The 25,020-nt window shown below is 47.4% G+C and overlaps 1 pseudogene; it reads left to right on the top strand.

The window, feature by feature from the left end:
* The first annotated feature begins 7,248 nt into the window (after positions 1-7,248).
* LOC104153927 (cytochrome P450 3A12-like) lies at positions 7,249-18,585 on the top strand (annotated as a pseudogene).
* Positions 18,586-25,020: the final 6,435 nt, after the last annotated feature.

Raw genomic sequence — 25,020 nt, 5'->3', positions numbered from 1 at the left:
CCTCCTGAGCTGGGAGGGCCGGCGGGCAGCACTCACGAGGTCGCGAGCAGGGGGACGAGGTCTGTGCTCCCGGGGCAGCCGTGTCAGTCCGCCAAGGATGACCTTGTCCCCCCTCCCCTCCCCAGCAGTGTGTGCTTTTTTAACTGGGAAAATGCACCCTCCCAGGGCTTTTCATCCCCTTATAAAGGTGGGGGGGGATGTTCTTCGTTGTAACGCGGCTTGCAGAAGGGTTTGGGAGAAGGGAGCTGTGGCGGTTTTGCGTTTATTTTAGCACGTCTGCTGTCTGAGTGCGGTGGGCAGAGAGCGTCGCTGCCGCTTGCCAGAGTGCCGGACTCTGGGCTGTGTCGCCGTGCGGGGGCACTCCCCGCGCTCGCCCGTACCGGGCGCCCGAAACGCTCTCCCTTCCCGCCTCCAGCCTGTTTTCCAGCTGAGCTTTGCCTTTGCAAGCACGGCGCCGGCCGCAGCCTCCGTTGCCAGCCTCCCGCTGCAAGTAACTCCTTCTCTAAACGTGAAATGCTCTGTTTTTCCTGAGTCGCTGGTCTTGGATGCAAGAGCTGCATACGGCTCCCGGCCAAAACTTGGGCAATTTTTTCCCTTTTTCGTGGACAAGGCGCTGGGGTGCCACAGCAGCCTTACCTGTAACGCCGTGGCCGGCTTGCCCACAATGCTAAAACCCTTTTAATGTTGCCAGGAAACGTAATCTGGAGAACCTGCCCGGCTGCTTTTTCCCTCTTGGGTGCCGTTTCAGTGACATTCGCTTTCAAAAAATAGCTGTGGTAGGTACAGGCTGCACCACTATATTCAGTCCGAAGGGCTTCATAAGCATTAAATATGCCTTAATATTCTCATTTGGTGTAAAATTATGCAGCGATGAGAGTCCAGTGCTGCCCCACCTGCAGCTCTGACCGGGGGCGGCAATTTTGGTTGGGAATATCTGAAATAGCAAAACAGGCTAAATCCTACCCTCTCCTGCCAGTTTCTCTTTTCTTGTCAATCCCTCTCACAGACTGGAAGTGCTAAGGTTTTTGCTTTAATCCACGCGGGAAGGAGAGGAGGCTGCGCTCAGTCACCTGGAAAGCAAAAATAAGGCACGCGCAGGCTGGGACTGAGCACCGCAGAGCCCATGCTGGAGCGGACTGTGAAGGGCATCTTGGAGGAGGTGTAACTGTTGTAGACTAGAGCAAGCGTACGATTTTTCTCAAAGTCTGCCAGGCCAGGGTGACAACAGCACTATTAGGGCTGTGCACCAAAAAAAAAAAAATCAGGTAGCTATATCCTTTACAAAAGTTTGTGAGCGCTGGTGCGTACCCCTGCGGATGCGGCTTTCCGTCACGGCGCTCCCAGGCTTGCCTGCAGGAACCCTGGATGATAACACGCACAAAACCACCAGCGGCGTGATTTTCCCCTCCTGAATGTGGTTCATTTGTCTCTGTTAGGCTGCGCAAAAGTTATCAGAGCATGCTATTGTGGGGAGAAGAAGGGGTGAATGAATGATTTGGGGGGGGGAGCAGTGTCACTGACCCCTCCGCCTGACCCATCACCTTCTCCGTTGCTGGTGCTATGTAGCGACTACGTGTTTGCTAGGCCTGTGAGTCTCCTCTTTTTCCTCTTACTTCAAATTATCAGTCACCTATAGATCAGTGTAGCCCCCACTCAAACCCATGTAGCAGGAAGGGAAATATTTCCTTGGGTGTGAGGTTGGTACCTGGTTTATTTAGCTTCGGTGGGGGCTAACCCCTTCTTTCTCCTCCAAAGTCAGGCTTTGCCTTGGTTGCTGTCAGAGAGAGGGGAAAATACTGAAATATAAACCAGCTTCCCGCCGAGAAATCACAACAGCTATTAGCAAATGGAAAATCAAAGGCTCTGCGTGAGGGGAAGAAATGCAGCTAACCCGGACTGGGATATTTACAGCTGTGCCTGCAGCACCGCGTACGCTCCGATGGTGCCATTTTAAAACTGAGCACTGGCTAATTTTTCTTCCTGCCTCTAGTTGCAGTTCTGAATGTCCTTATTGTATTGGGCCATAATCACATAATTACTTTGTGGAAGAATAAAGCTTTAGGTGCAAAGAGAAAAGATAACGCCCGGGATATGGCAGCCTCCGCCTCGCAAGGTGACGGGATCTTGCAAGAAGCAGACCATAATACAATGGGACATCACGTTCCTGCCGCTGAACGGGCGGCTGCTGCCTCCAGCACCGAACTGCTGTGTGTTCAGCTACTCTGTGCAGCTGGGGGAAGCGGAAATCAGACACGCTCTTCCATAAACTGACTAATTGATTACTGTCAGTCACTGATTACATGAATCATCGAGCACATGATGGCCTTGAGATGGGGATATCTGAGACTTTGTCCCGCCAAAAATACACCCGCAAACCTGGGTGTTTGCAGAGGTGACCTCTGCACCTGCAGGAAGACTGGTACCTGCTGTGTTTTAGGAGATAAACACAAGTATTTGGGCCCAGGCAAAAATACTCCTAGCCTGTGGATATGGCCGTATGCAATCTGTCGGTGCTGTTGCCTTGTGCTAACTGGCAGTTCATTGCATGAGCACTTTGGTTTCCTCCAGGCTATGGCTGAGACACAGTAGGGCGGTTCTCAGTGCAAATGAGCGTGATGTGTGCGGGTGCCCCGGGCCCGGCTCTTCGGCTGGTTGAACTCGTACGACGAGGGGCTTGGCGTCGCTCCGCTATCTGGGTCAGCCGAAGCGCTCCGGGGAGGCGAAGGGAAGGGGACTGCGCTGTGCCGTGCCAAGGAGGACATCTCCGGCTCTCCCCAGTGGGCTGCCGCCCTCTCGCCGTCTGCTACAGGGAACGGCCACAACATAGACCAGGCCCTAACGCGTGTCCACAGCAGCCCAGGGGAGTGCGAATACGCAACAGCTGTGCCAGCCGGGTGCTCTGCTGTCCCTTCTGGTGGCGTTTCTAACATATTGGCCCTGTTTCTCCAGGAGAAAGCGGCGCGTCCTGCGTGTGTTTGTGGGGGACGCTCAGTTTCCTGAAGACAAACAATAACAAAAGTCATCTCGAGTGTCCTTGGGCCCTACAGCAAGCAGAAAGTCAGGGGCAGAAATGAAACGGGAACCCATCTGGAAATGCTGTTGCTGAGTCTGGGACCGTGAGCGTGCGCCGACCTCCCTGCGTGGTGCTATTTGTGCCAAGGGCTCTTTCGGTCCTTCAAACCGATTCGGAGCCAGTGAGCTGCCTCTTGCCCTAACGCCCTCACCAGCCTTCACAGGGCTCCAGGACACATGCGGATAAATCAACAGAGCCATGAGCGCCCAAACTGCGCGGTGGGCTGCAGGGAGCACGGATGCGGCGCCTCCGCGGTGACCCAGCCTCTGCAGTGGGGAGCCCAGATGCAAAATGGAAAATGTGATCCTCACCCTGTTCCCTGTCCTCCTTCAGGGAGGTACATCGGTAGCACAAACGTGGTCCAAAAGTGACCTAGTTAGTTAAAGCTTCACTGTGCACTTGTGGCTGTTACAGCAAGCCTATGTCTCCAGAGCTGGCAACATCAGGTCAAACCATCATAGGCTCGCGTGCGCCCGAGGGATTCTGCCCCTGCGGGAACCCTCTGGATGGTGGCAGGTCCTGTTCCCTGCTGAATCGCAGCCGCGCGCTCTGAAGGCCAGAGGGCTTTGCCTGTAGATGACAGATCCCTTGCAGCCCTGGGAAGTGTTTCCTGGCAGGGTGCGATGCCAGTGAAAAGAGGGATGATGTGGATGGGAGGAGGTGGGTGGAAGGATGGGATGTGGGACAAAGATGAGGTGAACGGACCTGCAGAGAGGGGGAGGAGGGGACAACAAAAAGCCAGAGCAGAGGGAGGACTCGGCTCTAATGAACCTCTCAGCCCCTGCTGAGCACGATCCCAAAAAGACTGCAGTCTCCTGCAAGGCGTTTCTCTCCTCCCCAGTGTCTCTCCTCCCTTTGGGGCCCCCCATCCCTCCTGTATCCTAAATAGGAGGTGCAGGAAGACAAGATAAATGGAGCTGGGAGAGGGAGACATAAGAGGAACCGTAGGCGATCTACACATCCAGAAACACCCTGGGAGCACCCGACACTTCCGCCTCCTCTTACTGGGGCCGGGAGGGTTAATCTGCCATTCCCTGCAGTGAGAGGCTGCTGGCAGCAGTTACCCCAGGGGACAGCGGGCAGGGGGAGACCCTGCGGGGTAAGGAGGCCGGCTGGGGAGACGGCAACATTTCCTGTGCCCTCCCCATTGTACCCCTCGATAAAAGCAACAAATCCAGCGAAAGTCCGATTGCAACAAGCCACGAGCTCAACAGGGGACCGCGTCCGAGGGGCGATACGGCAGGAAGCTGTAAACCCCTCCTGGCAGGGGGCTCCTTCCCCAGCTGAACTGGGGCCCAATAAGTCACCAGGCAGCTGGCTCCGGTCAGGGGAAGTATTTTTTTGCACGGCGCTCCTGTTTATGAGACTCCTTGCCCTGGGATATTGCAGAAACTGAAGACAACGGTGTGTTCAGAAAAGGACTGAGCAAGCTAACGGGGAACAAATCCAGCAGCGGTTCGATGCAGTGCCGCTCGTTTAGCCAGTGCAAGTGTCTGGACAGTCCCTCTCAGCCCCATGTGAATCTCACTATTTCCAGGCTAAAAGATGAGAAGGAAAGAGTTAAGCAAGGTTGAGCCCTTTGTTATGCCTCCCCTAATGACAATTACACACTTTTAGCAGTTTAAAGTCACTAGAGCTGGACATGTTATTAAGGTCTCAGTTCAGGGAGAAACCTGCCCAAGGGTTAAAGTTTGAGCAACTGAGCAAGCGAGGACACTGCTCCTTTGGGTCATGCGAAGGTGGCTGCAGTTAAAAACTGGGGCTGAAAGATTGCTTAGCGGAGATCAGGGTTTTGTAGCAGATTTGCGCTCCCACAGCAGGCTGGGAGACGCCATGAATTTCCTGCCAGATTTCTCCGTAGTCACTTGGCTCCTCCTCATCCTATTCCTTAGCCTTCTGGTCCTGTAAGGAGAGGCCAGACTCACAGGGGTGACTGGGGAAGGGGAAAAGCGCCTGTGCTCAGGGAGGAGCTGGAGCTCCCTGCACCTCCTGGAGCCTGTGCACAGGCCAGGACACGCAAAAACAGATGCAGTGTGTGTGCTGCCAGTGTTAAAAACAGATCCTTGGCTTTCCTGAGGTACCTTGAAGGCAGAGATAAGAGCTAATAAAGGGGATGGATAAGGAGAAGGAGCTCTTTGCTCCATGACACCTGCCTGCAGACCTCTCCCCCCGTGCCCTTTCCAGGTCAGCTCAAAGAGGGAAAAAGGAAATTGGGTTTGAGGCTATGGGGGAAAGAAAGAACTTCTTGTTTTGTGCTTTTCTACAGAGGTCCAAAGAGAAATAACCTCGGCATTTTTGTTGTCGCAAACTCTGGCTGGTTGCAAAGGAGATTGGGGCGAGGGGAGGTCTCCCTAGACGACTTTTCCTGGCTTGGGTGTGCTAGTGGGGAGCAGGGGAGTGTGTGACTTCTGCCAGTGTAGACGTCTCCATTTAGACAGTTATGTTGGCAAAATCGTCCTTTTGCTTATGCCACTCGGTGGAGCTGTAGTGAGCTATACAGGCAAAAACTTAATTTTGCTAGTTTAATTTATATCCGTACTTTGCTGCGGTATTTGTATAACTCTACCACCTGAGCGCTGCAGTAGGTCTTAGCAAAGACAAACACAAAGGCAGGTTTTGACTTGGGACCTTAATCCCACTGAGGCCTCTCTTCAGTCACCTGAGTCTAAGCTCTCTGACTCAGGCAACTAAATGAGGTCCCTGAATAAAGAGCTGAGGATCTGGGCGCTCAGGTACACCCATGGGTTTGCATAGGTTGGGTTGCATCTCCTTTCAGCCCTCACCTAGGAGGGAGGTGAGCACTCATGCGATGGCAGCTTCTTCTCCTGTATTGAAATGTACCCCAAATGATCTCACATTTATTGCAGGTAGAGAGTATGCTTAGCATGTTGGCTGCTTAGTCCATAATTTCAGTATTCTCCAGGTAGCAGGGGCCAGCTATTTAAGCTATTCATTGCCCTCAGGATGAACCACCTTCTTTCTCCTCTCGTTGCATAAATGCGTCTCACATACTGACTTTAGTACGTCAGCTATGGGATAAGGCCCTTTCAGACCTTCAAGAAGCCCGGTATTCCTGGGCCACGGTTTCTGGAAACGTTCCTGGAGTACCAGCGCGTGAGTAGCGGGCGCTTCTGCTCTGCCGACGCTTTAGGGTCTTTCTCATAGCCTGCTCTGTTCTCCCTGTGCTTTGGCCTTCTCTTTCCCCTGCCCTTGGTTCAGTCTAATGGAAATTATGCTTCTAATTAGGAAACTCTCTGGAGACATAGAGAACACGAAAATTACCTTTAGTTACTGGTTGACCAGGATGAGGTGTGTTATGTTTTCATACACTTCTTAATTTAAGCTATTAGTTTCCCCCTAGCTTTCCACCTCCTCCTCAGCAGCTAAAGACCTGTTGAAAATAAACAAGCAAAAAATAGAGGAACAGATGCCCAAGGCTGCTGTTTTCTGTGAAAACTATGTGCTACTTTGTGCTTTCTGCCAACCACCATGAAGATGCCCTGTTTAGCCACTTGCTGTTTGACTGTCCTGAAACTAAACCAGATGAACGGATTCCTAAATAAAACCAATTATCAAGTTACCAGACCTTACCAAATAACTAGATACTAGCTGGGCAAACGCAGGATGAAATGCATTAGCTTTGGCCTCAAAGAAAGAGGTGTTTAAACTCGTGTTTGCTGGGCTTACAGCCCGCACATGGTCTCTTACTAATGTATTAGTTGATACATGGTGACTGTTATGTTTCCTATAAGTTACATCCTTACATGTAACATCAGTTAAAACCTTAATGTAAACAAAACGAAACAGCCATCATCACGCCAGTTCAGTAAGTGCAGTAGAAGATCTCAGGAGGAAAAGGCAGTAGCAGCTCTGACTTGTTGAGCTGGAAATGAAAGGGCATACTGGGATCTAGTTCTGCCTGCTCAGTCTGCTCATGCTAAAACTGTGTACCCTGTCATACCTTGTCTTCATTATATTTTTAGCTCAGGTTGGCTAGTAGAAGTTGAAAATGCAGTTTTCTTTCTCTACTGTCCTTTTTCCCTCCAGTGCAGATCTCCAGAGCCTAAGTAACGTGGCTCTTAAGAGCTAGTATGCATCCTCTGCCACTTACAATGGGTCTGTAGGATCCACCAAACTGCAAGCTGTGACCTGCTTTGATCACTGTTCACCTACAAACTGTTCATTTCTCCTTTTTTCTTTTACAGGGAGTCCTGAATTTTGATCGGAAGTGTTTTGAAAAATATGATAAAATGTTGGGGTGAGTTTCTTACTACAGAACAAAATGCCCTATTTGAGGTGCTCCTCAGCCCCAAAATGTCATGGTGACACCCATACAAAGTGGCGTGTTGCTGCCATGTCTCAACATTTTACTTCCAGCAGTGATAGGTTGGGTCTTGGGGGAAATCCTGGTTCCCCAATGGAGATCTCTCCAGCCATCTCTCCAAGGCTCCTCGCCTGCTAGGATTTCAGTACAGTGTAAAACTGGGATGATGGCAGCCAGTTTTGGGTGGGGGGGTGTTGTTTACATAAGCTTTGAAAATAACCAGTGCTTCTCCTTTGGGGAACATTCAGAGTCATACAATGGTGTTAGTGACCCTGGGGCCAGAGAAACTTGCACCATAGAGAACCCAGATATTGGATTCTGGCAGCTCCCTGCTGTCCTCCAACCCCCATCAAATCTGTACAGCCAAACTTTCATCTCTTAGCTCTGGATGCACTAGTGAGGGAAGGCACCAATCATTTTCCTACCATGCTACCTGCTCAGAAAGCTCAACTGCTTAGTGTCAAACTGAGCCACATGTCTTTGAAGCTCCTGTTCTGTCTGTCTTGGGCAGAAAGAGAGCTACAGGCTGCCACAGTGTTTTTCATCTTGTTCCCTGCCTCCCCCAGCACCATAGCAGGAGTTAACCTTTCAACCTGTCTCTGCTCCCTGCATAGCACTGGTTTTGTGCAGGCAGATGCTGGGCCTCTTATCACGCTTCTCTTGGGAATCTCTCAAACTGAAGCAAAACTGTTGCACAGAATTCCTGGGAGGCTTCAGGAAACCCAGCACATTTTTTAAAAGATTAAATGTTCTCAAGCCTCTTGAAGATGGCAGCTTCCCTCGGCTGTGGCCCTCGGCTCCCTGCTCTTTGGCCACACCATGGCTTTTAAGTGTTTCTGTCTCCATTGATTGAAAAATAGAAGACATAGAGTTTTTCCCCTCTCATTGCCTCGTATGCCATGCAGGGAAGTCTCTTTACCTCACAGCTAGGCCAGTCTATGCGGATTTATTGACCGCAGATACCAGTTGTGGAAACAGGGCTCAGGTAGCACAAATGCAGGGGATCAAAGTCATAGCAAAAGCTGCCTTATGTCAAAACACATACTGCTTTGGAAGTTCTTTAATAATGCAGACTATAGCTAGAGATGCCCACTTTGTCTATGTTTGGCACCATCTTTCTTCCCTTTCTCCTGTTTTGCTACATAATGAGTTTCAGCCTCATCTGTTTAGCTGTTTTGTCAGAGAGGACTCAGCTGGCTCAAAATCCTTTGGGCTTGGGCAATTTTTGTGCACTGCTCTGGCCACAGACAAAGCAAGCTGCGTTTGCTCCAAGTGACTGTGATCAACAGATTGATTGTGGGTTTCTCTTGGCCTAGGTTTTTTGATGGCAGGCAGCCTGTGCTAGCCGTTCTGGACCCTGTACTCATCAAAACCATCCTGGTGAAGGAGTGCTGTACAGTTTTTACCAATCGCTGGGTAGGTACCTAGTACAGAGCTTTCCCCTCTGGTGTGAAGAGTGCGTGCACCAAGGAAGAAAGTTTCTTCTTAGTTTCCATTCTTGCTCTCTGCTCTCTGTGGCCCTTGGCAAGTAATCACTCTGTGTTGTTCCTCTGTTGACAGTACAGGCGGTGAAACTATGCTGGTGAAGTGTAGAGGCCAATCTGGCAGGCACATTGGTAGCCTTAGTCTGGATGTACCCTAGAACTAACGTCATTTATGACTTATGCTTTCCTTTCCTTTTCAGCTGTTGCTGGTTGAGGCAGAGCTGCTAGGACTTCAGGGGCCAAGTCAATGCTCCGATTTCTTTTTTTTTTTCCCTAGGACTGTCATGTGGAAGAGGGCTGGAAGCCTTCACACATCTCACATTGTATATCAAAATCCCTTTTGCTCTAAAATTCTCCTTCTGCAGAATTTTGGTCTGAATGGAAGCCTGGTCTGACGGCCCTCAACCTCACTGAAGATAAGCAGTGGAAAAGGATTCGCCCTGTGCTATCTCCAGCCTTCACCAGTGGGAAGCTGAAAGAGGTAAAGCAGAGGACACTGGTACTTTGCAACAGTAGTTCGAGGAGTACTAGGGCAGTTCTGGTCAGTACAGACCTTCTCCTCAAATGGGGAAGTCACCCCCGTATGTCAAAATCATGTCCAGCAGCGCCTTTGTTCTTGAATCAGTAGCGTGGTGGCTGTCCAGCCTATCATGGCTTTGTCACTTGGGAACAGGGCGCGTGGGGAGTGAAATGGCACACAAGATATGACAAACTCAGGCTGGTGACCCCGTGACCTGTATTTTCTTCTTCCTAAAGAAGAAGGTCTGACCCCACTCAGACCTTGAGTGCCCATTTTCCATGCACTCAGGAGCCTTGTTCACTCCCAGATGGCTGTTCAGGACCCAGATCAGTACCACCACGTTTGCACAGCATGGTACCCAACCTATTCATCTTCGGCCTGGCTTCAATAGCTTCTTTCCCATACCGCAAACACACTTCCCCAAGGCTGGAAAAAACTGCCTTGTGCGTTTGACCAAGCTCTGGGCCACCACTTTGCTTCCTGCCACTAATTCAAGGTTAGTCGTTTGCAGCTGGCTTGTATTGCCCTACAGGGAGGCTCTCAAATGCCCTTTGGCCTTGGAGTCTGGAGGGCTGCAGTCTGCTGTCTGTGTCACTGACGGGCTGTTCCTGGCTGCTTAGCTGAAGGGGAAGATGCATGTGAGGGGACCCTTGTTCAGTCATACCCAGATGAGTTCTGCAAACAGCTTATTAAGACCAGAGAAAGCAATGTCCGGGGCCTCGAAATGCTTTCTCTACAAGCCAAAGAGTTAATCACTATGAGCTGGCAAATCACAAATACCAATGTGGAGTTGCCTAGCAGCACCCAGCCTTGCTTAATGGAGGTGAAAGAATCAGCAGTGCTTTCTGCTTTGGTTTGTGTTTCAGATGTTACCTATCATTAACAACTATGGTGAGAAATTAGTGAAAAACATTGAGAAGAAAGTAGCTAATGATGAGTTCCTGCCCACAAAGGAGTGAGTAACTGTGTGGGGATGAGAGGAAAGCGTCTTTATTCAGCATGGGGAAGGAGTTGTTTTGGAGAGCCGTTTTCATGCTGCAGGGTGGATTCCTTGTCTTCCCTGGGATATCACCTGAAGACAAACTCCACCACGGTCATGGCCATGGTATATTCCTCAGTTTTGGGCTTGCTGTGCTCTGCTATGTTCAAATTGGGTAACTATGCTTCTCCCTTCCTCATGTCATTTTACTGGGGAAGCATTTTGAGGAAGGAGTCAGACCTGTTCTAGAAGGCCCTCAGACTGCAGACATGGTATTTTTGGGTGTCATTTTTACACTCTCTTTTACAGATGGAAATCAGAATACAATCTTTATTGCCCTGGGCTGCAGTTCAATGGTTTCCATCTATAGCCTAGGTTTTCAAAGCCGAGAAAAATTGAGTCATGAATGGACCTGAGGAAGCTTTGAAAAACATAATGCTGGTTACTGCCAAACCAGGACACGACCTGCTATGTCAGGACTCTACACTGAGTCCTTGGTTAAAAGAGATTCTCTCTCTCAAGGATTGTTCCAAGAAGGAACTGTTCACTAGTCCTGATGGGTTCATCCTATTTGTTCTTTTTTTTTTCTCTACCTAGCCCTTTTGCAGCCTACAGCACAGATGTGGTGGCCAGCACTTCCTTCAGAGTGAGTATTGACTCCATGAATAATCCTAGTGACCTCTTTGTCATCAACATTAAGAAATTTATCAAATTCAGTTTCTTAAATTTTGAACTAAAATATGTTGTTCTTTTCTTTCCTTTCAGTGTTTTTCCCCTTCATTATCCCAGTGCTAGAGAAGATGAATCTGAATCTGTTACCCTCAGAAGTCATGAACTTCTTCAACAACATTTTTAGTAAAATGAAGAAGGAACAGCAAAGGGGCTGCTATAAAGTGAGTGCAGTCCAGATGGCATTTTTTTTCACTCTCTTTCTGAGTACAGGAAGGATCTGTTCTGGCATTCAGGAGCTGTAGCATGTCTCCTATCCTCCATAATAGCTCCCTGCTTGTTGAACCTAGGGAAGGCCATAAATATGTCCTGCCTGGGCTTCCATGGGGAGAAAGTATGTGTGTTCATAAAAGTCCCCCATCTGACCACAATGTGCTCTGAAGTCATGAATCTGCCGTTAGGGTTGCGAATGGAGCAGGTGCTGGCATGTCAGAGAGGAGTGTGTGCTGGACAAGGTCTGCCTTCCTCCCCACCCATGTCTTCTCTGACTGTCTCTTTCTCTCCCCAGGACCAGGTTGATTTCCTGCAACTCATGGTCGATTCGCAGAACTCAGGTGACAGCTCCAACCCTGCTGAGAATGACTCATATAAACGTATGTCTTTAGAGCTGTCTCTCTCTCAGCAGTGAAAAGGGCTATAGTTAAAGGAAGGAAGGGGAGAGGATTTTATTCATTAATTCTGTGGGAGATTCAGGCCCTCAGCAGTGGGCAGTAACGATGCTTACCACGTGTCAACCATATTAGAATATATCTAAGTTCCTGGGACAAATCCTGAGGGCTGTTTGTCCAACAAAGAGCAAAAAGGATGAATGTCTCCTTACACTGCTGTTTCTTACTTTTTCTTCCCCAAAGGCAAGTGATGTTTGACTGTGTTTCATAAAGCACACAAAACACATATGCTGTATATACCTTGTTCATCTGTGAGCTCATGTGTTGCTTATCCTATATAAATTGTTAGATTCGGAGAATAATGGCTCAACCAAGGCATAGCCTAGTCTATCTCCCTCTGTCAAGGCAGGATGCTCATAAACTTTTGAGACTCAAGGACAGAGTTTTCGTACGGCATCTTGCATTGCAGGCTGCATCCTCACGGCACTTGGACACTACTGCAGTAGCAGTCTTAAATCCTGTACTGTTATGATTACCACTGTTATGCTATGTTCAGGGCGGTACTAAGCCTTCAGCAGTGCATGGTTCACCTCAGAGCTTAGAGGAACTTCTGGACATCTCTTCATCTCTACCTGTTCCTGGCTTGTGCCCATATTTTTTAACCTGCTGTGGTCTGGGAGCACAATTTGAAGACTGCAGTTAACAGAGACTTTCTAAATCAGGCTCAGGCTGCATGTAACTTCAACGGTTTGATTTTATCTTAAAGATAGCAATGTCACACTGCAGATTTTTACAGCAGTTTTCTGGCATTACATCAGTGCCATGCACACCACATCGTGGGTGCCAGAAGCTTTCGGTGTGTGTCAGCCAGATGTTTTCATTACTAGGTGTTAAGTAGTTATCATTAGAGTTGCCTGAATTGACCAGTGGGATCCTGGATTCCTGAGGGTTAGTGAGGGTCGTGCTGTAGGTTTCAGCTTCTTGCCTCTGTTTTTATGTCTCTTTTTAGTAATAAGTGATGAGGAGATTCTGGCCCAGGCTCTTGTCTTTGTTTTTGCTGGTTATGAGACCACCAGTTCCACCCTCAGCTACATCTCATATAACCTGGCCACTCACCCTGATGTGCAGCAGCGACTTCAGGATAAGATGGATGCAAATCTGCCCAACAAGGTAAAGGAGAGTGGGAGATGCCAGGGTATTTCCCACCTCTGCCATGTAGACTCTGAGCCAAAAGCCGGGCTAAAAGCAAAACAATCACTTTGTGTGGAGGAGACGCCAGCTACACACGCTGACAACTGCAGCGTTTCCTCCAGTGACTTCATCCCTGTCTCTGAGGCTGACCTGCATCCATCAAAGTGGAAATTATAGAATTTCACCTTCTAGAGCAGGTCTCTGATGCCTGAAGGGGAAGTGTGGGGTGTGTATTGGGGTGGAGTTGAAGCCCCAAGTTCAAAACCATCCAAGAGCACCAGGGCCTAAGATCTAGACACTAATGAAGAGCAAACTGACATAACTACAGTATTCAAGGGGATGAAGTTGAGCAGTTCTGCCTCCAGCTCTGTTTGGTGCGGTCTCGTGTGCTCACTTATCAAGGCAGTCTTTACTGACCTAAGACTTTCCTCTCCCCTGCCCTCCCGAGGCTACTCCCACATACAACACGTTCATGCAGATGCAGTATCTCCATATGGTGGTGAATGAAACTCTCCAGCTCTTCCCTCCCAGGGGGGCAGACTGAAAGGGTCTGCAAGAAGACTGTGGAGATCAATGGCGTAACTGTTCCAAAGGGCATGGTGATAATGATCCCGGCCTATGTGATGCATCACGACCCAACATACTGGCCTCAGCCAGAGGAGTTCAGGCCTGAGAGGTGAGGCCCAGGCTGGGGAAATAGCCACGCGTTCTACCTGAATCCTGGGAGTAGAAATGGCAGCGAAAGTGGGGAATGCATGATTATAACATTTAAATTAGGAATTTATCATTGTCTGACATCTAGTCCCAGCATTACCATGAGGGGAGTTTTATGATCTACATCCATAAACTGTGCATGGAATTTAATTAACTGTATTGAAGAAAACGACAGCGAGACCAGCTCCCAGCAGCTGCAACACTGAGGGGTTTATGGCCAGATATTAAAACACGAGCCATTGGGTGACTGGCACAATGCCATACAAATCAGCACTGGAAGGGCAAAGACGTGTAGGAAATAAAATTTAATTTTTCAGTTCTAGTTATGAAACAGTCCTTGCTCAGGAGTCTCTGTCAGCCCCTGAGAAATGAGGCAATAGCCCAAGACAGATCTGGGAGACCCTTAGGCCGTCAGGTGGCTCAGAGGGCCAGATCTGTGCCCTTACACCAGGTGTTCAAATGCCCTGGAAGCGAAGCCCTGAGTGGAAATGTGGTCTGTCGTCACCTTTGGGACAAAACTTGGCAGCAGTATCAAGCAGAAGTTAGGGAAGGGGGTGTGTGCTGCAGGAATCATATCCTCCAGCTGGACTCTGTTTGCAGCGATGGCAATTATATTGTCCGGTCTGTTCTGGAGTCACATCTACGGCCCTCGTACCTTGTGTTGGTTGTACATGTAAGTGCTACACCCCTATGGCCCAAGCACTTTGCCTTGACTGCACATACGGTACATACCATATACCTATGGCCCAGGTGCCTTGCGTTGATGGCGGAAGGAACCACCCAAACGGAAGTACTCTGCCAATGGGCGTATTTCACATTGGTTGCTCCAGCAGCTCGATCCTTACACCGTTCCACCACAGCAATGGTGCATTTGTAGCTGGACAGATACTCTTTAGGGACTGCTTGTCCCGCTGTGAGTGGATCAGAGGAACATGCTGGGGTCTCAGTAGTAGCAAGATACTTCACTGCTGATTAACATAACTAAGGTTTGTACGCAGACCTCATGTACTGGGAATGAAAAGCCCTATGGCATGAAAACCAAATGATCACTAAGAAGGAGCGTTACTGAAAATGCTCAGTGGCAGATTTCTCTGTGAAGGTGATTGTTCTGCCCTGTTTTTCATGATGAGGAGAGGAACAGCTGGCATGTCTCAAAAGCAACCTTCCTTTTAGTCACACAGGAGGAGAACATCTTTGTGTTCGCTTAATCCTTTGATTTGAAGGGAAGGCATGAAGCTGTAGATATGTGTGTTTAAGGGTTTGAGATCTGGGTTCAGGTTTTGAGCTGAGAACAGGAGTTCTGAGAGAAGAGTCGCTATGAAACCATTAGCATATGTCAGGTCTCCCCTGCTCACCTGATGAACCTGGAGATGCACAGCAAACTCCAAGCACCGGATAAAGGCAGTGGCGTAAGGTATCTATTGAGAAAGAAATAAGGGGCTTGGCTGGGTTTTCCTAATATGCACAGAAACACAAAAACCTTTTGCCTTCCCAGACCCTGCATCACTTCAGATCTGAAAGCTGACATTCCTTTTTCTAAGTTTATTTTTTTGTATTCTGAGCAGGTTCAGTAAAGAGAACAAAGAGTCTGTTGACCCCTACACCTACCTGCCGTTTGGGGCTGGCCCCAGGAACTGCATAGGAAAGAGGTTTGCTCTCCTCACCCTGGAAGCAGCTGAGCTTGTCCTGTTGCAAAACTTCTCTTTCAGACCCTGCAAAGATACTCCGGTGCGAATATGGGCTTGCTGTTTTTCATTATCTGCACTCTAGTCCCACTGAAATGGTCATGTGTGCTCTCTTTTGCCTACATCTCAGGATAAATAGGGAACTGTCTCACATGCACGTTAAATCCCTCTCTTCCCTGAGGAGTTCAGAGACTGATAGCTTCAGGAGCACTGAACCTTGTCTGCAGACTTGGGTTTTACTACTTCACACAGAGATCATGGAGGAAGATTTTACCGTAGATTAGAGAGGCATGTGGGAATGACTGTATTTAAATGCTCTCAGTTATTTTAAATGTTTCAGTACCAGTTACTGATACATTTTTTCCTCTACAGAAGCAAATTTAATGGTGATGGAATATATTAGACTGAAATCCCTGATGTCCTCTGCCTCTGATACACCTAAGTCACGGGGTGTTCACTCCCCATGGTCCCCAGCCAGTCTGGCTTGACCTGGCCTAGGAAGACCCTACTCGAGATAGGAGAAAGTTAGTATCCTCCCTGCCCACCCACCCTGCTCTGAAGCTGTATTTTGTAAGACAGCCACGGATGTTAGCCATGAGAGATCCTCAAACAGCAAAATTCCTCTCTGTTGGGCCACCAGACAGTCCCTAAAGGGTAACAATTTTCAAGTAAGCCCAAAACAGACTAAATTTGAATTAATGACCCTGTCCCCCTTTGAGGCTATGCAGGACCTAGGAGGCAGAGGAAAACAAGGGAATAGGCTCCCTCCCTCCTCCCAGTTTTGCCTGGCATCCCTGTCAACGGTGCAAGCAGGCTCTGCAAGTGCTGGGAGATAGAGCTGTTTGACACAGAGTAAAGATGATGGCCTTAGGAGTCATGAAAACAAGACAATTCCCTGCAACTCAGAGGAGGGTAACACTAAATAAGGTGTTACTGTTGGGTGTGGACACTCAGTTTCCAGTCTCCACCTGGCTTTCTGCACTCATGGCCGTGAAAAGCTGCCCCATTAATATATTTTGTTCTTGAGGCATGCTCAGGAAATCAGAGCACAGGGGGCAGCAAGCATATTCAAAGGACATTTGTTGTATGAAACAGAAAAACGCTCGTAGAATTATTACTTGGCACAAGCTCTCTGCTGTAATCTCTGCAGATTCAGATTGCAACTCAACTAGTAACCTGGAGGTGAAAGACTGTAATAGTCCATTAACAATGCAGTGACCTATCCACCCTCCCCCAAGTATAATGACATTTTTCTAGTCCTCTGCAATCCATAAAATTGATTCTTTTTATAACTGCCTTTAATTAAAGGGAGACAAGTTAAATATGTATTGTATTATTGGTGCCCATAGGTTTATGGTGCTCTTTCAGCCTTTTTTTTTTACAGAAGAAGAAATCATCTATATCAGATTAGAATAGGAGGGGAGAAAAATCACCCCAGAACATCTCTTTGGAATACGTATATGGAAGCTACAGTCTTCTCTCACTCCTTCACCGATGGCGCACTGGGCTCAGAGCCACATTGCTTAAATTTCCTGATACAAAGTTTATTGGGATATGGGGGTTTTAGTGCAGCTTGTCGGGTTGGGGATATATTGCCATTGTTTTGATGAGGAGAAGGAGAGCAGGGATATGAGCAGCATTGAATCAGTGGAAGAGACCTAAAACAGCTCTCCCCTCCCCTGCAAGATGACTCCTTCCATCACTAGTTTTAAGTGTTCATTTTATTAAGACTTCTAGCCCAGCCCAAGCGAGCCTGGCGCTTTCCTGCGTGAGGACCTTTCTCTTGGGTACTAAGCCTGAACAGCTCTCTTAATTTCTTTCTTCACAGAGAGCTTATTGCTCCTCCAGCTCCCATTACGGTTTAGCTCCCCTTAGTACTGGCACATTTCAGCTTTAAACAAAATGGTACTGCATGCCCTTTCCTTAGCTGCTGCTCCACAGATGGATGCTGAATGCTTTTCCCTCCGCATCCAGCCTGTTGATCAGTGCAGTGAGCTCTTCCAACTGTGCTGTGTGAAAGGCAGAACTGACTAACCAATTCATTCAGGAGCTGAGGAGTATTAAAACCCAAGTTTATATGGGTATTACATGAGAAGTAGTGATATTCCTGGTATACATATGTCTGCAAACTCAGGACAGGCATGGAAAACAAGGAGTGGCTGAGAAGTATGTGGGCTGTAGGGGTCCTGTCAGTGTCAGGACTGTCCTTTTCCCAGCTCACATGGCTCTTCTGTTTTTCTTCCTCCTGCTCAAGATCCCTCTGGTTCTGGGCACACAAGGTTTCATGCAACCTAAGCAGCCCATCATCCTGAAGACAGTCCCCAGAGGTTGTGCTGATCTAGAGAAGTAAAGGAGCTGGAACAGATCAGAGAGAAGGTACCGGGGTGGTGCTTCCACTCTCTAACACTTGAGAGGAGATACAGCTTGATGTGCATGTTGCACAAATTTCAGTGGTGCAAACCCCCATTTCATAACAGGGTATTAAGGGTTTGGCCCAGCATAATTGCATGAGCATTATCCTAATGAAAATGTCTTAGCCCCAGATTACACTGTCCCACATCAGTAAGGGAATTTTGCAAGACCATTTGCACTGGAGTTATTGGGATGCTTTTTCTCTCTCTTTGAAGATGAACTTTGCTCAGCAATTTGATTTCAGACACTGTCAGTCTTTTCTGGCGGTGTAATTTAAATCAAGACAGGGAGAGCAAATTGCACACAGTTGAGTAATATTACCACTGCTCCTATTCCTAATGCCTGTTAGGTGACTCTATATGTCTTCTGGGAACGCAGAGTTGTCCAGGGCTATTTCCTCATTTGTGTGCAGTGAGACTCTTGCGACTCTCAGACGTGTTCAAGTGGTCACAGCCTTGTAAGAAAATCTAAAAAAAATCAACACCAGAAAATTTGCCACAGGTATTATTTCCTGCGATTTTAGGTGGCTTTTGCATGATTCAGACTGCAGATTTGTTAACTGGAGGAGTGCAGAGACAAGCAGTCACCCTTAATGACTGGAGATCTGCAGAACGGGAGAGAAGTGCACTGCATGTATTTCCTGATTGTTTGCTTATTTTACCCCGGGCACGCAGCCTTCTCCCATAGAAGGGACTGTCAACACAAGCACCGTCTACACTGCTATCATGAGACTGTTTAGTTTTTTACTTGTATTACCTTTATAACATCAACTTAATTGAATTAACAATGCGGGGTGCAGCACTGAGGTCTTCACTTGTCCTGGAGAATCCTACTCTAGAAGAAAGATGTTGCTTTTGGCTATTGACAGCTGGGAGAGCTTGCTAGACTCTGTCATTTTTATGTTCTAGAGAACATAATGCTATGTACTTTCTCATTTCACATTACTCCTCCAAAAAGTACTAATGGAAGGTGAATTACAATAAGAACCTCGCTTATCTCTACCTCTGTAACCAACTGAAGCCAGTCTCTGCTTCTGCTCTTTCCTCCATACACAAGTGAATCTATCTGTCGGTCTCATAAGCATTTAGCCAGATAATGATGCGGTCCCATTGCTTTTTCCAGTGGGGCTTCTCCATTTTTAGGTGGGAAGGTTTTAAAGCAGGTACCTCTGCCTCAAAAATCAGAGTCTCAGAGTGAAGGTAGAAGCCCTCTTTTTCACTTAATTCTTTCACTATGACCTTTGTAACAATCCAAATTACTGAATGTACTGTCTTGCTAGTCTCAGCCAAGCACATTTCTTTCCGTGAAAGTAAGAGATTTGATTCTTGTGCCTGTTCCACGCTACAAACTGGCTAACTGCACGCAGTGTTCAAAGTGTTCTCCATGTGCTCGCCTAAACACCTCTTGCGCCTGTTTTTGTGTACCCTTCAACAGGAGGATGTCTTATGCTTCCAAACCATAAAATGTTGGTGCTGGATAAAATATTTGTATGTGCATATATACTGAACCCATGTATAGTGATGCTTGGATTCCTGGGGGATGAAAACTCATTAAATAGAAAAGGAACCCAAGGCATTACTTTATGTGTATCATCAGTAGTAAGAGCTGCGCCTAGAGATGCAGAGTTTAGTATAGTCCCGTTCAAAAGAAATGGCTGTGCAAAGTCACTGACAGCACGAAGTGGCTTCCATTGCAAAACTGAGTTTAGAAACTTCAGCCGCTAGACAGCAGCTGGCTAAACCTTTGATTTTTCTATCACTGCATTTTTGAGGAATTTAGTAGAAAGCCCCTAAGGAGACATAGTAACCTTTCTGCAGGGGATTAAATTCCTCTCTATGACTCCCTTGCCTGGAGGGCTGGGAGAAGAGTAAGGCTCTTTTTCTAGAGCATCAGAGTGAACTTGCCAAGATGGCTAGAAAATTCTAGCAGCTCAGACGTGTGCAACCACAGCTTCCCCTGCTGCCTTTTGGGACCTTCAGACCTTCATGACTCTGCCGTCACAGTGGTTCGCCAGAAGTGGCATGGAAAATCCTCTCGTCTCTGCCTTGAGAGGTGACCGAGAAGACGAAGCTGTTTGTTGAAGCAGTACACAGTGTCACAGGTCAGGAATGAATTCATAGCCTTGCTGGACAGAAGGTCGTGGCTTGCCCAGCAGCAGTGCAGGAAGGCGACCAACCCACAGGCAAAGGGGTTTGCCTGCTCATGCCATGCCTGTGTTGGAATAATCAATCACATATAAATGTCAACGCTACAGAAGATATCCTTCAGGATAATCTCTCACAAAGCTGCTTAACTTTTTAGTAATATACAGTTCACTTCCAGGTGTCAAAGAATTTCAGCCTCTCTCATCTCTCTTCAAAGGCATCTTCCTCTGCTGGCACCCAGCGCTGCTCCCCTGCCCTTGCTTGGCATGCACCAGTAAGCAGCTGTGGCCACTTCCAGCCCAAATTTACCTCGGAGAAACTAAGAACAAACTCACAGGACTGTGCTGCTTAATCGCCAAGCGTTTGCACTGAATTCTGGCAAGAGATAAAGTGATGTTGAGGCATGACAAATTTCATGCTCATTTTACTGAATTCAGTCATGTTTAAGAACAGAATTTGCACACCTTTTCCGTGTCCCACTTGTCTTTTATAGTAAACTTTGGGTGCTGAGACTGATCTGGCTTTTTGCCTTTGCCTTGCCTTTGTCTTTGCCTTGAAACAGGAAGGATGTGATTAGGAAAGTGGAGGAAAGAGGGCAGTATTGCTTCCAGTGTGGTATGTGCTCTTTGTTAACCAGAAAACTTAATTTTCACGTCAGTGGAAAATGAAAATCTCCTCCCTGCAATACTGGTGGTAGGGCTGACTGTCTTTGATTCAGCCAGAGGGAGGTGACAGTGACTCAGTGGTGTAATGGTTGTATCAGGGTTATAATGGGAACAATTACATAAATTAGGAGACCTTTCTATCTTGAAAGCTGTTGGAGTGGATGAAGACTCATCTGAGCATCTCATCTGAGTGTCTCAGGATGACTGAATGGAGAAGTGTAGCAGGACATCAAGCCTTGTGCACAGGAGAACAAATCTTGGTTTGTATAGATCAGCTTTAAAAGACGCTATGAGGCACAAGGCTACAAATCTCAGATCCCTTTGCTAAACCTGTTTAGTGAAGTGTCAAGGATGAAAAGGAAGATTAGGGAAAAATAGCTATTAAATGGAGAAAAGGAGCCTGTTTTCATGGACCCCTTAGAGGGAGTTTCACCATTAGAGGGAGGCTTTGTGGGGTGGCTTGATGGGAACTTACAGCAGGGAAATCACTTGGATACTGTGAGTTTTTCAGGAGACAAATGCGACTTGAGCGTAGCACATGGACGAGGACTCCTTGGCTTCATTCCAGCCTGTGCAGCTAGTTCAGAGGTTGTTCTACATCATTCCTCTCTCATATGATTTCCAGAAGTACTGAACATACACAGCTCATCATAGCTAGAGGGAAATAGAGCTGCGTTCTTTAACTGCAGCAAACCTCAGTTTACCTGCCTGTAAAATTGTTTTAAAAATTAAACGATTAGTGATAGAGCGATTTAGCATATGTCCACCTTAGTGCCATGCTGTGATTTACATCACAGAAAGGTCACACAGTGAGCAGGGGGTTTCCTTGTTGACACTAATGCAGATGTGCTCTGGGAGCTCACTAGTCTGCTCCAGCTGCTTTTGGGCATACACTGGACCAAACTAGAGCTAGTTTGAGGTAAGTCCCCTTCTTCTCCAGAAGTTCTTATAGGATGAAGATAGGACCCTGAGCACCAACTCTGTTGCTCTACATATCTCCTCTGATTGCATGGCACTTCTTCCTGATGCAAACATAGATTCAGCTTAGCGACAGTTCCTGCAAGGCACTAGTTTCTACAAGGATAGTTCACCTAAGCTGCAAAGTTTAATCTGGCCTCATTTACTCATGGTTCAATTATTTAAGCTGGTTTCCAATAAGAGCACCCAGGTGCACTTAACATAGTACTCACTCATTGAAGCGGTATCATTCCTGGGCTTTAACATGTGCCTGAGTACTTCGTTGGCTCTCAGCCTTCTCCCCTGGCTGTGCAAGCCAGCAAGCTGGAGGTCCTCAGGCAGGTCCCTATTAGGGTGACAACGCCTGCTTCAATTGGCAAGGTAGTTGGAGCTTTCCTGACCGTGACCCAGCTTTGCATAGAGGTTGTCCATGTTACTGCTGCTGGTGCTGTACTAGACCTGCTGCTGAAGAGACAGGCCTCCAGACACCCTTATTGAACACTCCATTCAGTTAAAAATCAATGGAATAATTAGACCACAGAGCCTGCCCATAGGTCAGGAGTCTGTGATTTTTCCTGAAGCAGCTTTGGTCCTGGGCTCTTGTTTTAGTGTGAGGATTGTGAGCAGAGTCACTTCAGCACGTAGGCTATAAAAGTGTTATGACTACTGGTATTAAACTGACAGGCTAATGTAACAAGTGCATAACAAGGTCTCCTAGAATAGAGAGGTGAATTCTTTGCAGTGCTCATTTCTTGGACAACTCAAAAATGAGCTGATGAAGTGAATACACTGCAGGCTGACCAGGTGTCCTGAAAGGGAAATTGCAGAAAATCCTCACGCAGGAGACTAGCTTTACAGAAAGGAGGAGATAGAAGGATGCCAGAAGTCCTGGTGCTGGACTACAGGAACAGGTAGAGTACATCCCCTCTCGTTCCTTTTACCTGCTTTGTCCCATGGCCCAGAAGTTCATCTCTGTTGCACAGTCACATTCCTGTTGCTCTCTGCTTACAGTGCTCCAGGTCCCAAAGCTTATTAGTTTCTCTTCCCTGTAGCTGTCAGCAGTGCCTCTCCAGTACGAGCTCTGTTTCCGCAGGATTGCAGGGCAGGAATTAGTCTGGGACTGCTAGCTCCTTTTCACATACAGTTTTGCATGACCCATTTGGCTCTGATTTGCTTATAAAGCGTTCAATTCTCTTGGAAAGGGCCAAGGGATCCACTCAGTGCTTTGTCCCAAGACTTCTTTTGAAGGACACTGTTCTCCATGAGAACCATGTTCTGAGGTTAGGAATAAAAAGTACTAAGTCCACATTAAACTCAGCTGTAAATCTTCTAAAGATGTGATAATGTTATATATAGCTTTTCATCCATAGATCTTAACCTGCTCTAAGAAGTATCAATTTTCACCCCCCTTTGCGGGGGAACTGAAGTAGGCCTGCCTAAGCGAAAGGAAGTTAGTGTTGGGAGGAAAAGCCCAGTCTCTTGGCTCACAGCCCATGCTACCCATTAGAAGTAGGAGAAGATTCAGCAAGCGTAGACTACGCTGTCCTCCACTGCGATGTATAAGCCTTGCCTCTTGTGCACTGGGCTTCTTACGCACCTTTGCGCCACCAGCAGTCATCTTCAGTGACAAAGGACATGACAGCTACTCTTTATATAAGAACTCGTATTTACCCCTCTTACCACTGAAGCTTATGTAAACCGTCAGCTAGACACACTACATACTGTGAACTGAATTTGTAGAAACACTTTGCTATTTCATTTTTAAACCCAGTGATTCAATTCCCCACAGAGCTAAGGTAAACTGTGATGCAGTTCCTGCGGAATTTAAGGTTTCAAGTCAAACAGCAGTCATTTACCCACTCTTTTAAAGTTCATATCATTTGAATGTCATATGTCAAACTGCTGCTTTTTGCACTGACGGCGAATGGATATTTATTCCACTCTCAGCTGGCCAGCAGCCTGACATTCATTACTGATGCACTGCAGCTGCTAGGGATTGAAAATACCTGTAGGGGTGCATCTATCAAAGCCGTCTGCTTCTTAAGGGTTACTCCTCCTTATATCAGCTCAAACGTTTTGCTTCAATCTGATTTTATGGCTGCCACAGGTCTTCAGTTGTTTTCTCCTGTATCTGGACAATAGGATTGGGCACTGTTTTTCTCCCCATTCCCTCCAAAATCATGTTCTTACCTAATTTTTCACAGCTCCCCCAGGGTTTGGACTCATGGTCACTGTGCACTTGTCACAAAGGTTTATGATGTTCCCGTTCCTCCTCCGGGGTCACTGCTGTGGCCAAAAGGCCGCCAGTTTTGCAGTCGGGAAGGCAAAAGCCTAAGTCCCAGCAAAGCTTCAGGGGATTGCAGAGATCTTTTTTTCTTTTTTCCCCCTAGTGAACTTCTCAAAAACTGAAAGGTAAAAGGGACAAATTTACAAGAAAATGGAAGAACTTCAGTGGTGGGTCTGCACTGGGCTCATCTACTGACTGTATGCATCAAAGGGAGCAGGATTCGTTTGGGGATGGAGGCTTCAATCCCACAACAGGAGCCTTGCAAAGCAGCACTGTCCCCAGTACAGGTGCAATTGCAGTTTCTGGGGAGTCAGTGTATGAATGAATACCCAATATTTTGCAGCTTATTAGGCATTAAAGTGTTCAACTGACTGCAAAGGAGTTCAGGGGGGAAAAAAAAAAAGACAACAGAAATTATTAGATTAGTTTGCATTTAGACATTGCCCTGAACTTCCCAGAGCAATTTACACCTGCATGAGGAGTCTGTGAAGTTATATTGAATCAGACCAGGAGCATTTTACAGCCACTTTGCACAAGCATAAAAGATAACATAAGGTGCAAAGGAAACAGCCAGCCGGACAATTACATAACGTCTTTGCATGGCTTATTAATCCTCATTACAGCTCTATGTGCTGAGACTCTGCATCTTCTCTTCCTCGTCAAGGGATGGTGAGACTGTGAAGCTGATTTAGCCACCTGCCAAACTTCCAGTGGCTGTGAATGCTGGTATCAGAATGTCTCCTTGATCTTGCAGAGCTGGACCTCCCTTGCCGGTGTCTGAACTGCATCTTGCTGAGTTACGATGATGGAAATCACAGCAGCATCCTGCCAGGCTTCTGAGTGGTATGTGACGTTGCCCTCAACTACATATATGTCTTTTCTGTGTGTGTGTGTGGTTTTTTTTTTTAATTACTTTAGGACATGGGCAATGTAGACAGTCTCTTGTAGTTGCGCATATCCTGCTGGACGTAAAACAGCCTCTCTCTTCTATATTCTTTTCTCTGACATCTGCACGTATCTCAGGGAGGGGGGCTGACCATGGGCCCAGCTCCTTGCTGGTGCTATATGCTCCTGAGTTAGGTCTGGACGCAGTCGTGTGCCTCGGGGCTCCGGCAAAAAGGCTAAGATGTTTATTTAGCCCATTTCCACCAAGAGCTGGAAAGCACCGCCAGCACGTGTCTGAATTGTACTTGTGAACTCAAGTTAATGACCCAATATATAGCTGCCTATATCTCCCTGTATCTACAG

The sequence above is a fragment of the Struthio camelus genome, chromosome 15 (assembly GCF_040807025.1).
Source record: "Struthio camelus isolate bStrCam1 chromosome 15, bStrCam1.hap1, whole genome shotgun sequence".
Taxonomy (NCBI): domain Eukaryota; kingdom Metazoa; phylum Chordata; class Aves; order Struthioniformes; family Struthionidae; genus Struthio; species Struthio camelus.
Note: the sequence above shows the minus strand (reverse complement) of the source record. Positions and strands in the feature narration are given on the sequence as shown.